At 35.9% G+C, this 19,229-nt stretch overlaps 1 long non-coding RNA gene across 2 annotated transcripts; it reads right to left on the bottom strand.

The window, feature by feature from the left end:
• Positions 1 to 5,616: 5,616 nt before the first annotated feature.
• Positions 5,617 to 19,229, bottom strand: LOC135199141 (uncharacterized). Of its 2 annotated transcripts, XR_010310921.1 has the most exons (5): positions 19,146 to 19,229; positions 16,360 to 16,454; positions 6,321 to 6,405; positions 6,039 to 6,086; positions 5,617 to 5,735 (listed from the first exon to the last, which is right to left on the bottom strand). It is a non-coding gene; the product is annotated as an uncharacterized LOC135199141 (long non-coding RNA). The 2 variants fall into 2 exon arrangements; XR_010310920.1 differs by having other exon boundaries at positions 5,645 to 6,086.

Below are 19,229 nucleotides of genomic sequence, written 5' to 3'. Positions count from 1 at the left end.
CTGAATCATGCCTCTTTTTGTACTGGTTCTGTGCAAGTGCCGGGCATTCGCTTGCTATGTGGTTTATGGTTTCATTTTTCGTATTGCACTTCCTACATATGAGAGAGATGTTATTTCCGTCTATCGTTCTTTGAACATATATGGTTCTTAGGGCCTGATCTTGTGCCGCTGTTATCATTCCTTCAGTTTCATTCTTTAGCTCTCCCCTTTGTAGCCATTGCCATGTGTCATCGCTGGCTAGTTCTTTAGTCTGTCTCATGTATTGTCCGTGCATTGGTTTGTTGTGCCAGTCCTCTGTTCTGTCTATCATTCTCCTGTCTCTGTATATTTCTGGGTCTTCGTCTACTTTTATTAGTCCTTCTTCCCATGCACTCTTTAGCCACTCGTCTTCACTGGTTTTCAGATATTGCCCCAGTGCTCTGTTCTCGATGTTGACGCAGTCCTCTATACTTAGTAGTCCTCTCCCTCCTTCCTTTCGTGTTATGTATAGTCTGTCCGTATTTGCTCTTGGGTGTAGTGCTTTGTGTATTGTCATATGTTTCCTGTTTTTCTGATCTATGCTGCGGAGTTCTGCCTTCGTCCATTCCACTATTCATGCGCTGTATCTGATTACTGGCACTGCCCATGTGTTAATGGCTTTTATCATATTTCCGGCGTTGAGTTTTGACTTGAGTATCGCCTTGAGACTCTGCATATATTCTTTCCTGATCGTGTCCTTCATCTCTTGCTGTTTTATATCCCCTCCTTCCATTATTCCCAGGTATTTGTATCCTGTCTCATCTATGTGTTTGATGTTGCTCCCATCTGGTAGCTTTATCCCTTCAGTTCTCGTTACTTTGCCTTTTTGTATGTTGACTAAGGCGCATTTTTCCATTCCAAACTCCATCCTGATGTCCCTAGATACAATCCTTACAGTCTGGATTAGGGTATCTATTTCCTTGATGCTCTTACCATACAGCTTGATGTCGTCCATGAACATCAGATGGTTGATTCTGTAGTCTCTTTTCTTGAGTTGGTACCCGGCATCCATCTTATGTAGTACCTTTGTTTTGTCATGGGGAATCATTGGATACTACGAAGAGTAGTGGGGACAGTGAGTCGCCCTGGAAGATCCCTCTCCTGATATTAACCTCTGCTAGTCTATTTCCAGAGCTTGTAAGTATTGTATTCCAGTTGCTCATTGTATTTTTGAGGAAACTGATGGTGTTTTCCTCTGCCCCATATATTTTCAGGCATTCTATTAGCCATGTGTGTGGTATCATGTCGAAGGCTTTCTTATAGTCTATCCATGCCATGCTTAGGTTGGTTTTCCTTCTCCTACTGTTCTTCATTACCATTTTGTCTATCAGGAGCTGGTCTTTTGTGCCCCTACACTTCCTTCTGCAGCCTTTCTGTTGGTGGGGGATGGTGCCTGTCTCCTCTAGGTAGTTGTATAGCCTTTCACTGATGATACCTGTTAGTAACTTCCACATTATTGGTAGGCAGGTGATAGGCCTGTTGTTACTGGCTATATTTCCCTTACTCTTGTCTTTTTTTACTAAGGATGTTCTTCCTGTGGTCATCCATTTGGGTGCATTATTATTATTATTATTATTATTATTATTATTATTATTATTATTATTATTATTATTATTATTATTATTATTATTATTATTATTATTATTATTATTATTTTATTAAAAATGTTACTGCAAGTTTTGGTTTTCCACTGTGATTTGATAAGGATATTATGTTAAACAGGCATCTTAAAACCTCTATGGTATTATTAAATAAATATCCATCTAAAAAAGATATTTTAGTCCATCAGTCATATCTTAGGACAAAAAATAATACTAAACGACTTCTGTCGTACCTTTGTTGTCAGATGGAGAACACTGATGAGGTGGTTTCCTTCCGAGGAATGTTGAAGAGCTTTTCCTAAACAAAATTCTATAAAAAGAAAAAACGATTAAGTATGTACTGCAGTTTTGGCCAACCTTTGATAAATATCTGAAAGACAAATTAAGTTTCTTGGGAAAAAACAAATTTTGACAATCGACGAAAAAATGCTGATTGGAAATACTGTTTAGTATATATTGCTACAAATGCCATGTTACGCTAACACAAGAAGTTTTATTCTCGAATACAGAAAAATTATCACGATTCGCATGGTTGAACTGTTTTTTGCTTAGACCATGGATGTAATATGAGCGAAATGAGAATTAATTAATCGTTTGTTTATTACTCAGAATTATCAGTATGTGGATTTTACTTACAAACCAGTGATAATGGCAACTTAATGAAATTTTCAGTGATAGCCATTCCTGCCTCCATTGTGTCAAGCTATATAGTTTCAATATACTCGAGGTTCAAGTAAGTTCTTTTTGGGACCGAGAATGTAATAAAGCCGTGAATTGGTACCAGCAACATCACTGAAGGCCGGTAAAGCAAAGGGGACATTTTTGAAAACTTAAAAGTACAGTTTAGTAAGTTTCCATTAGTCTGTGAAAATGTGTCGGCCCAGTTTTGTGGTACGTAAATGGTGCCTGATGTCACAGCAGACCAATATGTCCAGGAAGGTATAGGCTGTCAATAAATGGGGAGGGGTAGACCCACACCTGCTAGGTGAAGAGGTTTCACAGGAAGGCTTTCAAAAATCAAAATTTTGATGACTGACAAAACGATACATAAATTTTTATTCTTAATTAAGCGTTTCACGACTAACTCGGTGTGTACGTAATAATCACTCATAAGAGGAATAGGATGTGGAAGAGGTTTGCCACGTTTATAAAGGTTACCAACAGTATACTAGATAAAGGAAAGTGCCATTTTAAGCAGCTCTGAGATTTTTGTCAATTTGACTGGATTCTTCCTATACATACTGTTCTACCCATATGTTACCTGTCCCCAACATTTTCCTTTGAATACTGAACTTTAAGTTCGTTTTGTACAGTTAATCGTTTTAAAATGGAATTGTCTTCCAAAAGATTTTTCTTTATTTGTTTAGCATTTTCTCGATACTGCGTCTAACTTGGATTGTCATTATTCCGTAGACAGTATTGAAGTCATGTTCAACATTTTTTTGTAATGGATAGTCCAGCCATACGAATCTTGATTACATTACTTTATTTAGGGGAAAAGTTAATGTTTTGAATGAAAAGTGTCAAGAATTTTCATGCCTGTTCGATTAAACTGTGCTTATTTTCTCTATGATTCTGAACAATTGCGATATGAATGAATGACTCCTTGTCCAGCTTTACATACTATACATTATTTGGATGTACATAGTATGTAGTGCTGGATATACGTAATGGATATTTCTGTACCAGAATTGTGCATTTCTATTCCTTATGACTAATGGAGAATGCTTAGACTGGTTAAAACCTGTACATAGGTACATAGAATTCATAATTCGTTACAAAAGCTTGTGTAGTTGTTGTACTGGACTCACTTGAGTAAGTTACGTGTAGGACCAAATTATAACGTCTTGCAAAGTGAACATTGCGGCAGTTATTTAAAAACATATTTGTAAGTAATATGAAATGTAATATGTATGGAAATTAAAAACTTAAATATTGTATATGGCTTTAAAAAGTGTGGGACGACTTTTTCGGCCTGAGAAAATTTCACGTTCAGTAATGGCATTTTGGTAGTCTGAAAAATTAGTTTTGAGCCGGTTTTTTTTTCCACATTACAATTTGCATACACTACTAGTTTTTAAAAACTCAAACCAATGATCAGCACTTACACTAGATATGACTCTCTTGCTTTTAAAAGCAGGCATATTGGGAGTAATGTACTATCACTGACAGCATGTTTAGAGGGTAGTAACATTTTTCAGTCTACAACTATTTAGCTGGACAGCTTACGGCTCTAGTTATGTGATTTCATATAAATGGTAAAACATGTAGTAACGTAACTTGGTAAATGTTTTTGTCAAGTGCGTACAATACGTAGTAGTAATGTTGGGTTCTAGCTTTCTTATAAGTGTTTAACAAAGTTTAAGCTATAAAAAAAATTCATGTCGTCTTGGTTAAATTTTAAATTAAAAAATCCACACCAATAAATTGTATTATTGGTTCAAGTTAAAAACTTGGAGCAAGCTTTGAAACAACGGAACAGCGTTATTAGTTATAAATAAGGATAGCGAGTGGGCAGTTTTCCTAGGTTGAGTTTAGAAAGGGGGAAGAGTTAATTGACAAAGACCCTTTATTATATAGCCTCTCCTTGAGTATTTCCCATGTATCTTATGCATAATGCAACACCACGTAATTGATAGTTTCTAGCGTGAACTAACTTGTACTTTTACATTTAAGAAAAAGGCAAAACATCTAAATTGGTAGTATAGCAAAAAAATAACAATGTAGTTGATGAGTAAAGAAGCCCAGTAAGTTGAGGTGTTACATAAGAGCATTGCGGTATTAAAGATGTGTATTTCTGGTGATAGAAGTTCACTCGGAAGTCACGTTAAGCCGTTGGGCCCGTTGCTTAATAACCACTGGTTCTATCCAGCGTAAAAACACCATGCAAACTTAAGAGTAGCACTACTGATAACAATAAGCTATTACGGTATTTTTTGCATTAAAAGTAAGAATGTATGTAAAGCAAAATACGATATATGCAAAATTTGGTTCTTAGGCTAAAATAAAGTTCATCGGTATTGCAAATAACAGTATAAATTGCATGTAGTGAAAGAAGGGTAATGGCAGGAGAAAAGTATTTTTGTTTGAAAGAATGGTAATGGCAGGAGAAAAGTATTTTTGTTTGAGCATTTATTACTAGTTTGGCAGAAATGTATTTTTTGTTTGAGCAATTACTAGTTAGATTTTATTCAAACTAATGCTAAAGTCAGTTTTCATAAAGTAGATTTTATTCCAACTAATTCTAAAGTCAGTTTTCATAAAGCATATTAAATAAGTGCAAATAATTAAGTTTTCATAAAGCATATTGAATTTGTACCAACAAATTAAATTAAATCTTGTACATGAAGATTACTTTTAATTAGTCAACGTAGTTTCAAAAAGTTACTTTAAAGTGACTTTTACTTTTAAACTGCTTACATTTCTTGACCCCTTATGCATTTTTCACATTTTCCAGGCTTTCTGGTGGAGCAAAGAAGTAGCGAGTTTACGATCTCGAAATTTGCTAAAGTGAAGAATTACGTCTGATGCAAGTCTTAAGCAAAGTGGCACTGCACTGGATGACGGCCAGAGGTACTGTGGATTATTATAGCTAATATTCAGAACCCAACAAACTCTCATGATGACTTACTATGTACTAGTAAAGAGGGCAGGAGAGCATAGTATCGTTTACAGTAGCGAGAGGGCAGGAGAGCATCTAGTAAAGAGGGCATTTATAGTAAAGAGGGGAGGAGAGCATCGCATTGTTTATTTGGACAATTAGGGAGGGAGATTGCAGGAAGCTTTTGAGGAGGTAGGTATAAAAGATCCTAAGTATGTAGTCCTGCTTGGGCAAAAATTAGAGCTAAGGCTCCTGCTTAAAAAATTTGGCCTCTTATTAAATTTAAAAATTTTTCATTTGACAATTTTTGATCTCATTAACCCAAGTTTTATTCTGTTGGTTTGTCTTGGTTAAAGGTTGGTTAATTTTGTATATAAATAAATACTTCATTTATTTCACAGATGTATTATTTTGCATTATAATGTTGTAGATTCACTAAAAAATAGTCGTTCCAATTCTTAAAATTTGTCTAGTCCACAAATGTAATAAAAGAGGTCCTGAATTGCCAAGATGATCTGAAAAACCCAAGATAATAATATTATATATCTTGCCGAGCTTGGGGGGAATCAAGCGCTTGTCACTAAGCCCTCGTGTCTCTAAGCGGAAAAATCCGAGATTAACAAATTCACCACCACATTTTCTTTTAAGATATGTATCATATAACCCTCTTAGTGGGTTGTGGCTGTTCACCCTCCCAACCCCCAAAATAAAAACAAAAAATTTGTCTGGTCCAGTAAGAAAATAATGCAGGCCCTGGATTACGGGCTTGTCATTTATTATTTTAAAGTCTCACTCCTGATATTCTTTCCCATACTGACCTGCATTTTCTTCTTTTTGTTGTACTCTCTGTATCCTGCCTTGTTGATCTGGAATACAGGCAACAAATTTTGTATAGATAGACTACCAACTGACAATGCACGCATTAAGACATATAAGTATTAGATATATTTCTGGACAAGACACAAATTTCAGATAATTTTAAACCAATACATACCAGGCCCTGGATTACCAGTAAAATGCACAGAAAAAGATATACATAGTAAGAGTATGATATATTTCTGGACCAGACAAAAATTAAAAAAATGTTTCCAAATACATACCAGGCTTCCTGTATTTTTCACTGTGGTTTCCCTCCTGGTGTACTCTCCCATTCTCCTCAGTTCGTAGTCACCCGCCCAAGCTGATCTGAAAAATAGACAAATTTTTACTGTTGAAATGTGGGCAAAATAAAGGACACTTATTTTATACCTTTAAAACATAAAATACCTTTACCAGACTACGTAGTATAAAAATATCCACAAGACTTCAGATTATTTTGAACGTATCTTATACTACGCAAAATGCAGTCTGCTATGAATAAAAGTTATGGAAGATAAGATCAACAACAAATTTTTAACCAAGGCTTTGTTACCTTTGTTAAATGTTACCCAAAGAGACACTGGTTAATTGTACCCTACTAGGCTAACTTGGCATTGAAAGAAGGGTCAATTAGACTAACCTAGCACTTGAAAGAAGGGTCAATTATACTCCACTAGGCCAGCCTAGTACTTTAAAGACGACCTTGTTCATGTATATATACAATGAACAAGTTCTCATCTTTTGCTTAACAGCACAAACCTTGTTTAAATAGATGAGACAAATAACAACCTCTACTGCAACTGTGTTTTGCGTTTCCGACCAAAAATTTTGAAACGGTTATTTGTAAATATGTGACATAACTGCTACAACTTGGTAGATCAGCTTCCATCGAACATACCAAAAATATTTAAATGCTGAAACTTTAAGCTTTCTCATGCTTTGAGAGAAAACAAGCTTATATTACACTGTAAAATACTGTCACCACTTACAACACAAAATGATTGTGGTCTGATAAACTCACATGACATATACTAAAACTTGTTATATGTACAGAATTACACATTTGATAACTTACATATAACATATATCTAACATGATAAATTTGAATATACGTACCTACCGAGATTATTTGAATATACTGGATGTAGTGTTATACCAATCTCTGAGTTTACTGAACAGTATCATATCATAATCTCCTCTTGCAATGCTTATTACTGATAAAATCTAAGGACTTATCCATTCAAAATAGGCTTAAACATCAATCATTCTCTACATGTCAAGACAGTTCATGAAACACCTGAAACAAGTCAATATTTATTAATAATACATATCTTGTGAGAGATAAAGTAAAGCCAAACAACCAATTACCATCATCAACTTAAGAATTACAGACTGGCTGTTTACTCAGGACACTTATATTAGCCCAGCCAGGCCAAGCAAACTGCATACAAATAAGAGTCAGCAATGTAAAATGGTGGAACTATTTCTTTAAACATCCATTATCCTTTGCACAGATTTAATGTCGTATTTCAAAGCACTACTCCTCCAGACTGTCTACAGCAAGCCTATAATAATGGAAACAGGATCAGAAGCCCTAGTAGATACCTGATAATAGGGAAAGACAAGCTGAGCTATGATGCTTTATAGTACAGTACCAGAACTGTCTTCATGAGGAACTATGAGATGGAAAACAGACACCCTACGACTAGTAGCGCAAATCAAAAGCTTCACTCAAAAGGGTATTTTTTTTTTAGTAAGGAGAAGAGGCCTGTACTTATCTCTACCATGCCATGAAATTCAGATGGAAATTTTAATTGTACGTAAGGAAATGTAAATAAAGTATGAGACAAGCATCAAGAACAAAATGGGAATGAAGCTGTGTACAACATAAAAAAAAAAACTAGCTCAACTCTTCAAAGTTAAAGAACAAAGAAACAAAGAGGAAGATAGTTTTGACAAAAGCCTAAAAAAAAAGGGTTAAATTATTCCAAATGAAAGACTAAGGACTGAAATAGCATTAGAACTCAAAGATGTTAAATTATTCCAAGTGAAAGGAGTTCTGACAATAAGGCACAGCCTTTAAAAAATAAGATACCTTCCTTGTTTCACAATACTCTCTTTAGGGCTGGGAGTTACTCATTACTTTTGCATGATGACTTACTCAGTTTTGGAATTCTATAACATGCCTTTACAAATACAACTGACCTTCAAAAGGAAATTTAGAAAAATTACAAGTCAACTATAAAGCCTATCTGAACAAATCTATAACCTTAACGAAGTATTGTATTTAAAAGTTCCAACATAAACTACCAAAATACACAAAACTTGTTGCTTACTGAAAACAGCAAACCAACAAAGAAGGAACACTCCTTATAACAGCCTTACATGCACATAAAATTTAGTTCCAATTTTGATTTGTTGTACAGGTGTAACAGATTTCATTTGAAATAAATGGAATTCAAAAACCTTCAAGAATATAGAGGAAAACCTTTGGTAAATGAAAAATGCAGGACAAAACATGTGTAACTCAACAAGTAGTCTTACTTAATATAGACCTATAAAATTAAGAATGAACACAATATAAACATAGAAAATTACATAATATATTAATGCAATTAATAAAATGAATGCATGCAGACCTAGACCTGGACGTGGGATATGCAGTGGATTAAAAGCTTTTTGCAAACACGAGTAGTACACTATTACTTATCCTTCAATAGCATTTAGGTTGGGGTGCTCAGTATGACTTGGCCGGCCACCTCGGTGGCCTCAAGTTTGATTCTCGGCATTCCATTGAGGTGTGAGAGATGTGTTTTTCTGGTGATAGAAATTCACTCTTGACTTGGTTCGGAAGTCATATAAGGCAGTTGATCCCGTTGCTGAATAACCACTGGTTCCGTGCAACGTAAAAGCACCATACAAACAAACTAACTTACCCTTCAACACATAATGTGTCGTCACATTTATACTTACAGGAATGTGTGGGAGGAAACTAAATTATTAATGTTCTTAACATATAAATATTTACACAATCTTGCTGCTGATAAATATAACTAAATAAATAAGCCTATTTTCATATACCGTACATACTCTGCTGGGAAAAGTACAACTTTTGAATATGTAAAATTTATAGAATATGCAAAATCCATAAAATACTGAAAAATCACTAAAGGTTTCAGTTCCCTATCAAAATTAAATATAAATAACTTGTTATATTCTAATAGTACATTAACACATTTTTTAAGTAGCTGAGAAGAGATCCTTTATAGGTAGTTTACTCACTAAAAGCTGTTTACTTACTTAAACTACTGCCTTCAAAACAAAAATAACCAGATCACCTGAACCGTGAAATGATCCCTGAGATAACAGAGCTCAAACTGGCCAAACAGTTTATAAGATCCCTAACCTACGTATAGCACCTTCTCTTAGCCCGTACACACACACGTACACCAGACTGCCTGGCCTATTCTTTATATACTAACAAACAAAGAAACAAAAGAAACAGAAAAAAAACACAACCACTTATACACACATACACTTCTTCATTTGTGACACACACTCATACACACATACACTTCTTCACTTGACACAAAGTACGGATAGCATCACCAAAAAGAAGAATACTGTCATGCTTGGTGAATCTTGCCATACACAACAGACTGCTTACAACAGACTGCTTAAAAAAGTTAATAGGTGACGGGAAATTTGAAAACAAAGACAGTTGCTGGAATGACGATGTACAATGAGCAACTAAAGAGAAAAACGCAGCCTTCAAGCTGTGAGACAAGACATGCAAGGATGAGGATACATGTATGTTACGTACATATAGTACATGAAAAAGAGGGAAGGGGCTAAAATGCTGGTGGGAACGGCAAGGGGAAAACATTCATTAAAGCAGTGACTGTGGAAAGATGTAAAAGGGGCAAAACATATAAAAATTAAAATGGAGAAATTATGAGTGAAAATGAAGGTATATGCTGAATGTTGGCCGCAGTCTGGATTTTCAAAAACTTCTGAAAGAAGAAAATAAACAAGAAATGGACATGCAGACATATTAAAAGAGCCGAAGGAGAGCATACCAGCTGAAGAGATAATGAAACAACTTTAAGAAAGCAGGAGGCTCCATTATCCACACATCTTATCAGAATAAAAGAAAAGGGATAGGACCAGAAGGATGGAAAAAGCCTTCTAGCAATGGAATAAATGCTGGAGGAAAAGCTGAGAAGCAATTGTCATTCTGACTTTATATTAGAGAGATAAATACCAGAAGCATTATTTATAATGTGACATCTACAGAAAAAGTACCAAGCAATATGGAAGGGGCACTTGTGGATCTTGACAAATAAAAACTAGTGGAAGGGACATGTGTGGATCTTGAAAAAAACTAATGTTACTCTACTTCAAACACAACACTTGAGTGTGTCCTTCATGGATCAGCACCGAGACCTTAGCACTTTATCATAGTAGTACTGGACAATTTACAAAGATGTCGGAAATGGTGGTCACTGGGTGCTGCTTTAACCAGATGATCTATAATCTGAGAAAGTGATGGTAAAGTTAAAAACGTGGACTGAAAATCAATGTAAGCCAAACAAAGCTTATGGAGACTGGAAAAGAAGCAAAGAAAATAATACTACTATCAGGAAAGTGGTCATGCCATTACTGTTGGGAGAAAGTGTGGACAGTACACAATTCTGTATATACAGTGTCACAGATGGTGTGACAATGTATTAAAATGACAATATATACATAGAGTAAAAAATTGTGATAACTAATTTTAAATGCATCACAAAAGCAAGCACGGGAAAGGGGGAGTTGAACCTTATATGGGAACGTCTTAGAAGAATATAGCATTTCTGTAGCCTAGGGGACACATTGGACAGCGAAGTAAGAATTGAGAGAGCAGTAAGAAACAGTGCAGCTGCAGCATGGATGAAATGGAGATAGCTGTAGTCAAACCAAAATTACTACAAACTCTCTTCTCAGATTTGACTCATAAAATCTTGACCTAAGCTGGGATACTGAATATATATATTGCAGATACATTGCAAAATCTTCCCCATACTAGGTCAGGAAGGGTAAGAAGTTTGATACTTGTTCTGCATATCTAACCATGAAGATGCCAAATGAGTAAAAAATGAAATATGATGAAAATTAAAGGATGAATTATGGTTAAGTGATAATAAATGAACTGCAAAATGACTGAAAATTAAATATGAACAACTATGGATACTAAATGATGATAAATGAACTGAAGTCATATATATTAAACTGCTTTGATCACAGGGACGATGAGAATGGTTTAGTTTCTGACCATCTAAAATAAATTATCAAAATACCCAAAACCTGGCTCACAAGCAATATGTTTTTACGTTGCATGGAACTAGTGGTTATTCAGCAACGGGACCAACGGCTTTACGTGACTTCCAAACCACGTCGAGAGTGAACTTCTATCACCAGATATACACATCTCTAACCCCTCAGTGGAATGCCTGAGAATTGAACTCGCGGCCATAAAGGTGGCAGGCCAAGACCTTACATTACGCCTAAAATACGTACTTTATCTTTGGACAGTTTCACATCTACTTAATATATTCTAAAGTATTGTAGCTAAAAAATTCCATGTCTATATACAATTTTGTGAACCTATTTCATGGCACCCTGCTATCTCTTGGTTGCTAGAAAACACCATATTGTGATTACGAAATCTCACTCAAAATCTCAAACTAGTTCCAACTTATGGACTTTTCTTTAAGGTAGATAATGGGAAACTGAAGATGATATTGAGGCATATGCATCTTATCTCATTTCTCTAAGCATAAGTCAATGCTAATTCCATACCCAAAAATTATATAAAACTAACATGTTTATATGACTTACAATTCTATGTAATTTTAATTATGGACAAACCAACTTGTGTAGTGTATGGTATATCATTCTATTTCAAAATAAGAGTAAGCACATTAATGTTTGATTATGAAATATTCTGGCTCTTTTCCTAATGTGAAATAGCATTACTTAAACTTCTTACCACCACCGTTTAAAAAAAAAAGTGGGATTTTTTCTTTTGCCATTTTCTGAAAACATTCTAATGGAAAAAGAATTTCACTGATGTGAGTGAATGAAATTCAGCGAAGCTTTCGGATTGGTACTTAAATGTATCTTTACTTCTAGGTTAAAATATTTGTACTGTAGTATCATTTATTGTATAAATAGAGACAAAAACTGTACATTACATAGAAATGGCGCTCAAATTTTTGGCAATTCTTACATAGGTAAACTGAAATTGGTTAAATAAAGAGTAAATTTTAAAGTGAACCACTTCAGCCATAAGCACAGTGATACGAAGCAACTGAAAAGATGCAACTACAGAACCTTAAGATTCATCATCAAATTATGGCGGGAAGAAGAATGTTAGGAACAAGGAATTGGAGACAGTATCAAGATGCTGGGATAAAGAAGACTGCTGTTAAGGACCAAGGTGGTCTAGACTCTAGACATATGATGACAAGGGACGAAAAACAGTTGGCCAGCAAAAAAAAAAAAGATGAGGATGTAGCAGGGCAAAAACCTGCAGGATGACCCAGGAAACCAAGAAACCATCTGATGGGAATTCAGGTAGAAAGTGAAAGGTGGCAAAAACTTGTATACCCAACCCCATAATTGGAAATCCTGATGCAAGAGCATTTACGGCGTAAACAAATCACACCAAACCTAGGCATTTCAATTAAGTTTAGATAAACAGTAAATTCATAAATAAACACCGCAGGTATAGTTATTTACCTGCCTTCCAGACAAAAATCATCAAATCTACTTAATTGGCAGAAGATCACTCCAAAAGTCATACTGTTCTTGATTAGAGCATAGGTATATCAGAAGAAAAAGCTTGAATTCGTAATGTCAACACTTAAAACATGCACATACACCTGCATTTGTACTTTATCTTGCATGCACCTAAGAAGCTTGAGTGAAAGACAATATCCTGCCCAATACTATAGAAGGATATGGACAGAGTTATGCTCCCTTGGTAGTGTCAGCATAACTCGGCAGATGTAATCGTTTGCAGGACCAAAATGAAAGAAGGCTGCTGAGAAGTTTGAGATGCTACAATAACCAATTGCAAAACTGCTACATGCCTTCCATCGTACTTTAAGCTGCAAAGGACAGGTGTTCTTTTTTGCCTTCTAATTCATCTGTCCTTCAAGCAGTCGACCATGATGATATTGTTGAAGCAATGAGGCATTACCTATCGAGGTTCCTGGATGTAGTGATGGAGGGGTTTGCAAATGAGGAGGAGTAAGAGCTTAGCTTACATATCTTTAAGGAATGGACTATACGGACTATAAAATAGAACCTATCTTTAAGGAATGGACTATACGGACTATAAAATAGAACCTAAGTCCACAATTAGAACCAGGGGACTTTTTTGGAATAAAGCCTCTGCTCTTAGCCCAAGAGTGTGGTTAGTATAAGCTGTATAGTGGAGAGGAGGATACAACTTATCTTCTAGGCCTAGGGCTCAAGGTGGGAGACATTCAATACTTCAAAAAGGAGGTGGTCACTGTTACTACCCAAGATGATAATGATGACAACCGGGACTATGTTGCTAGTACTGTAATGACCAGATTCAGCAATGCCTCAGAAGCACACTCAAGAAGTTTTTCGACCATCACAATCTTGACAGGAAACAGCTATGTTATGGTTTGGTTGACTCCCTTCAAACTGAAAGGACACATATCAGGATTCAGCAACAGCAGTCCTACTGTCAAGGGTAGGCTTGAAGATCACTTCTGGGCTGGTCCCACATAGCATCCAAGTAATTTGGTACCCCAAATTACATACTACATCACAACCAATGCCAAGTACATCAACCACTGTTGTTCAGCTGCCACACCCATTAATCTCCACATCAGTTATCTAAATTAATATGTCTCACTTCGTCTCCAAATAACCCATGACACTGCCATGCTTTCATCTGTTCAAACATCTGTGAATGTCAGCACAGGGTCACTTGCATGTGCGGAGGTGGCATAGTAATGCCTCTTGAATACCCACAGCAACGTGGAATACTACCTTCAAACAAGCACGTGGAGTTGTCCAGGTCAGTTAACTGAATAATACTTTCCATGTTGTCAGTACTGAAGGAGAGAGAGCTACAGGGAGTTACAAGGATTAGGAGATCTCAAAGACTTATTAATCTATCCAAAGAGACACCGTGTGCTCATTATCCCTTGGAGCAAGTTTTACTGTTCATTCACAGAGTCCTAATGATTTTGTCTCACTTTCTTTTAAACTCTTCCACACTGTTGCTGTTTACAACTTCTGGTGGCAGTTTACTCTATTTGTCACATATCTTGTAGAGATCGAGTTCCCACAATGGGATGTGTTTTATCTTTTCAGTTCTAGTTTCCATCCATTACTTCGTCTGGTTTTTGTTTAATGTAAATAGGTTACTGTCTACTTTTGTTATGCCTTTCTGTATTTTGAATGTTTGTTTAGTTGTCTTCGCAATCGTTCAGGCTCTCTAGTCGTTCAGTAGTGTTATTCAAGTTTTACCATAAGGCATGAATGTTACTTGCTTCATACTACTGAAAATTCTTCACTAAAATAATCTGTTTGGAGTTGCATAATTGGCTGGCCTATGATGCAATACTGTATCATTCATAAAAAAATTATGTATGTGAAGAAAAGGGAGTCTAACTTAGATCAGTTGCATTACACTTTCTTGCGCCTTGCCATTTATCTTCAGTGGCTTATCTTGCCATTGTAATTTTATTAATTGTACTCAGTATTTATAATATGTATAGATATATGTACTATATCAAAATGACTGCCTATAGACTGCTTTGTCATGTGATGATACAGGTACTTCATTGCAAATACAGTTGCTGTTTCGCTACACTAGCCTATCAGAGTTTTGGCACACATTTTCTTGGCATTCTGTGTAAAACACATTTACACACTTAATGTATACTACTACAATGTATATATACTTCACTTCATTCTATAAAGTTTATGATTCCACAGACTGGCCAGATTGACTATAACAATTAGAACCAATGGCCAAATGCACCTTTTTCATTTAAATTTTTCTAAAGGGATCAAGTTTTCAGAGAATATTATAAAAAGTAAATGTACAAACATCCTAACATACTGTAGATATTCCATAAGGTTGTCTAAAACTACAATGTTATTTAAAATTTCTCAGATATGTTTACAAATAGTATTGCTTCCTTAACCAGTCAAAACTGAAACACTGCACCAGAATTTACTCATGAGACACTGGGTTTTCCAAACTAGGATTATCAACAATACCTAGTCAATAACATCTAGTATGGCCAACCCTATGGCAGGCCACATTCTCTTCAAACCTTCTGTTCAGGTTATGGCCAGATCCCCAGAAGCCTAATTTTTCTCAAATCCTCTAATTTTTTGTTACTGGGTTGTATGGTTGACAACCAACTATGTTGCCTTCTATTTACATGTATCACAGTCAGACTCTGCTTAGGCTGTGAATTTTGGGTTAGCCTACCATAAGTTACAATATTCACTCACTCAAGATAAAGCACTTTGGATACACTGGCAACTGTGTTGGACCATTAATAAGGTCAAACAAGGGATTAATGTATATTAATATAACTTTAATAAGGTCAAACAAGGGATTACTGTATATTTAACTTATGCTGTAACCAGCAATATCTTGTCAAGTCTTTTGAAGCTGAGTTTAAGCAATAAACTTCCCACTTTCTGATGCCATCCTTAACAGCTGTTAAGCTATAAAACACTAAACATTTCTTCAGTACAATCCATTCTTTTGTACAGTGTATAAGGCTGTATGAAACTCCCAGCCATGGCCCATGAAACTTTCAGCCAAAGCCTGGTGATGGCCTGTGTTGTTGGCTAATTTTAACCTTTAACATACCAATTTGCAGCCCTTTAGCCTCCATTTTTTAAGATCTGAGGGCAGACAGAAAAAGTGCGGGTGGAGAGACAAATAGCCATCTCAATAGTCTTCTTTTACAGAAAACTAAAATGGGCTTTGTGATGGAAAATCAAGACAAAATACGCTACTAATACTTACAATCCCAACTTAATCATTTGCATGGTAGGCAACCTTGCACATATACCTGCTTTTACTTTTCGCCTCCTAAATTTTCTCATAAAAAGCTTGCAAAGATAGTATTGTGAAAAGTTTGAGTTCACAAAAAGCCTTGAAACTACATACTACCCAGCCATAATTCCAGGGCTGCAATGCTTCCTAATTCTTTTTTTACCCCTTACCTTTATTAAATACTTGCTATGAACTAGGATTAGAATTAAACGTTAGTAATTGTTCCTGCCTCTTTTCTTCTTTCCTTGGCATGTTTTCAACATATCTGTAAAAAAAATACAGATTAGATCACACTTCATTTACATATCTGCAAAAAAGAATATATAAACTAACATTTAGATATTTCACACTTGAAACAGACTCAATACATCTTGGACCTAATAATGAGGTTACACATGGGATTGCTGTACATTTACTCGTACTGCCCTATGCAATATCTTTTACAGTTATTTGAAGCTGCAGTTACAAGGATTATGATGTCTCAAAGACTTATCAGTCCATCCGAGGAGATAGCGTGCCCTTACTTCTGTTAAAAGATCAAAACCTTTTATTCAAAATTCAGCAGAGATAATTAGTGGATGCAAAATAAGCTGGCCCTCTCCTTCACACTTTTGGTTCTTTAGATCTTTAAGCCTATAAACCCCTCTTTAAAGAATCAAGATGCTCTTCTCCAGTTAATACAGTGAAGTTTGTTTTCAAAATTTACCATGCTTTTATCGTCCGGAATGGTCATATATGTATACATCTTCGTTTGTAACTCCCTTGGGTATGTATTGGTTACATGTCCATATTCCTGGCGATGAAAGCAGTCCTGATAAGGAGGTAAAAATGGTTGTACTTTCAGTCTAAATATCCTGCTCTGAATAGATCTGGCAGACTAAGAACATTATAAGACCATAATGTATGTGTAGATATAAAGTTACCCAGTTATCACTACTTCACTTACAGCATCTTTCAACTGCTTTAATACCCCCTCCTCCCCCCCTCCCCAAAAAATTTATTACACAGACAGTAAATGATTTTTTGACACTAGGTTGGGTAAGGTTTGCAGGTAAAGAGCCTGGCCAGGATGACCTGGCATCCTAGGTTAGGTTAGGGAGAGTGATGTTTGGATGGATCCCTGCAACTGGCTTTAATAACGCAGTTTTCAAACCACTTTTTTCTGGTTTATGCACGTAAGCATTGTCTACATGGTGTAATTCACTCAATTTTGGTTACCTACCCTCAAACCTCCAGTGTCTCTCTAGGATCTCTACATAACTATAATACCCGAAAGGTTGGGAAACAAATAGCTAAGGTAGTAGGGGCCAACAACAGTCTAAAATATGAAATGCACTCCTGTAAGGAGCCAAAAAAATGTTTCATAAGTTTGGTGAGATTTTAAATTACTACACCCGAGAACAATTTCTGCCCAAATACATGAACAACTTATTCTTCTGGCAAGCCTATACAGGTAGTCCCTGGTTTACAAAGGTTTTGGCTTATGACGCTCTGAGGTTGTGATACTTTTCAATTATATTCATCAGAAATTATTTCCAGGGTTACAACGCTTATGACACCTATCCGACAGAAGATATATGACTCCAAAAAGACAAAATAATCAATATATGGAGCTTTTTTGTTATGAAAAACACAATAAGAATGCAGTTTATATAGTTTTTAATACACCCAAAGCATTAAAAGTAAGGTTTTCTTAGGATTTTTGGCGATTTTCGATGATGTTCCGACTTACGATGTGTCTCAAGAATGGAACCCCCATCGTAAACCTATATATAACAATCATATAAAGGCCTCACGGGCATAGTAAGTTTTTGAGTGCTTCTGAGCTTTAACTAACTTGGTAGTCCAAGCGTAGACTAACCTACTGACAATTCTGCAGTCATTCATGATGGAGTATATTTGTAAAATAAGCAACATCCAAATTCTGAAGCAACAACTGGGCAGTCTGTATTTCTAAGTAACAACTCTGCACGGACTGTAAGGAATGGTTCCGTGAATACGAAAGCCATTAGGGAGCCCTATGTTCAAGAAGGGATTGGTTAAGGAATCCTATTATAAGAGGAACCAAACTAACCTAACGTGCCCTAGCCAACCCTAACCTAGTTGGCCATGTTACTTAGCGAGGGGGCACCAGCCCCACGGGGACCCCGGACCCAAGGTGGAGTAAACTCCACATCTTACCAAATGTTCCCCTGTAACATTGTGCATGTACGCTAGCATTTCACGATGGCCACCATACAAAACAATCAGTTCTGAGGTTAATTACTGTTGACAGACAAAAATAATCAGTGAATTCTTAATAAGCAAGCAAAATACTATAGAAAAAGTAAATTTCCAGGGAAATACCCGATGCAGAACAATTACTTGGAAATACCGGGTAGTTTCCTATTAACCTATTTTAGGTAAAATTTCAATACAATCCAACCTACATATTTAGTCTCCCCCCAACCCCGTCGTGGACACGGCCATTGAAACAAAGACGATTAATATCTCAGTAATGGAAAATATATTATCCTTTGCTTTCCTCATGCATATTAACCTTAACTAATAAAAAATTCAACAATGAAAAATGGTAGTATTGCAACATACACTATTTTTGATAGGAGTCAATAAAATAACCTTGCACCTAACGCATACTAGGCTACATTAGTGTACCTAACCCAAATATGCATTCTGTTAACCAACCAGGCTATCACACGATTGCATGCCACTGGCTTCATCAGACCGAAACTAATGAAACTTCACTAACCTATTGCAGCAAACTTTACAAAATACAATGTTGAATTGGGATGATGATATTTGGTTTAAGCTTAAACTAAGCAGTCCCATCATGGACTGCCGGCTGAGGTTATGAAGTACCTAGTAGGTCAACTCTGCCAATAACCATTACAATTTCAAAGCCTTAACTGGGTGCAATTCCTTGTATGATAAATATTTAGCATTACTATGACCTAACCTTGTATAATACAAAAGTAATATTACTAAGGGATTAACTTAATCCCTTAGTAATATTACAGTGCACAGATACGGAAGTGGGGCG

The sequence above is a fragment of the Macrobrachium nipponense genome, chromosome 25, assembly GCF_015104395.2.
Source record: "Macrobrachium nipponense isolate FS-2020 chromosome 25, ASM1510439v2, whole genome shotgun sequence".
Classification (NCBI taxonomy): Eukaryota; Metazoa; Arthropoda; class Malacostraca; order Decapoda; family Palaemonidae; genus Macrobrachium; species Macrobrachium nipponense.
Note: the sequence above shows the minus strand (reverse complement) of the source record. Positions and strands in the feature narration are given on the sequence as shown.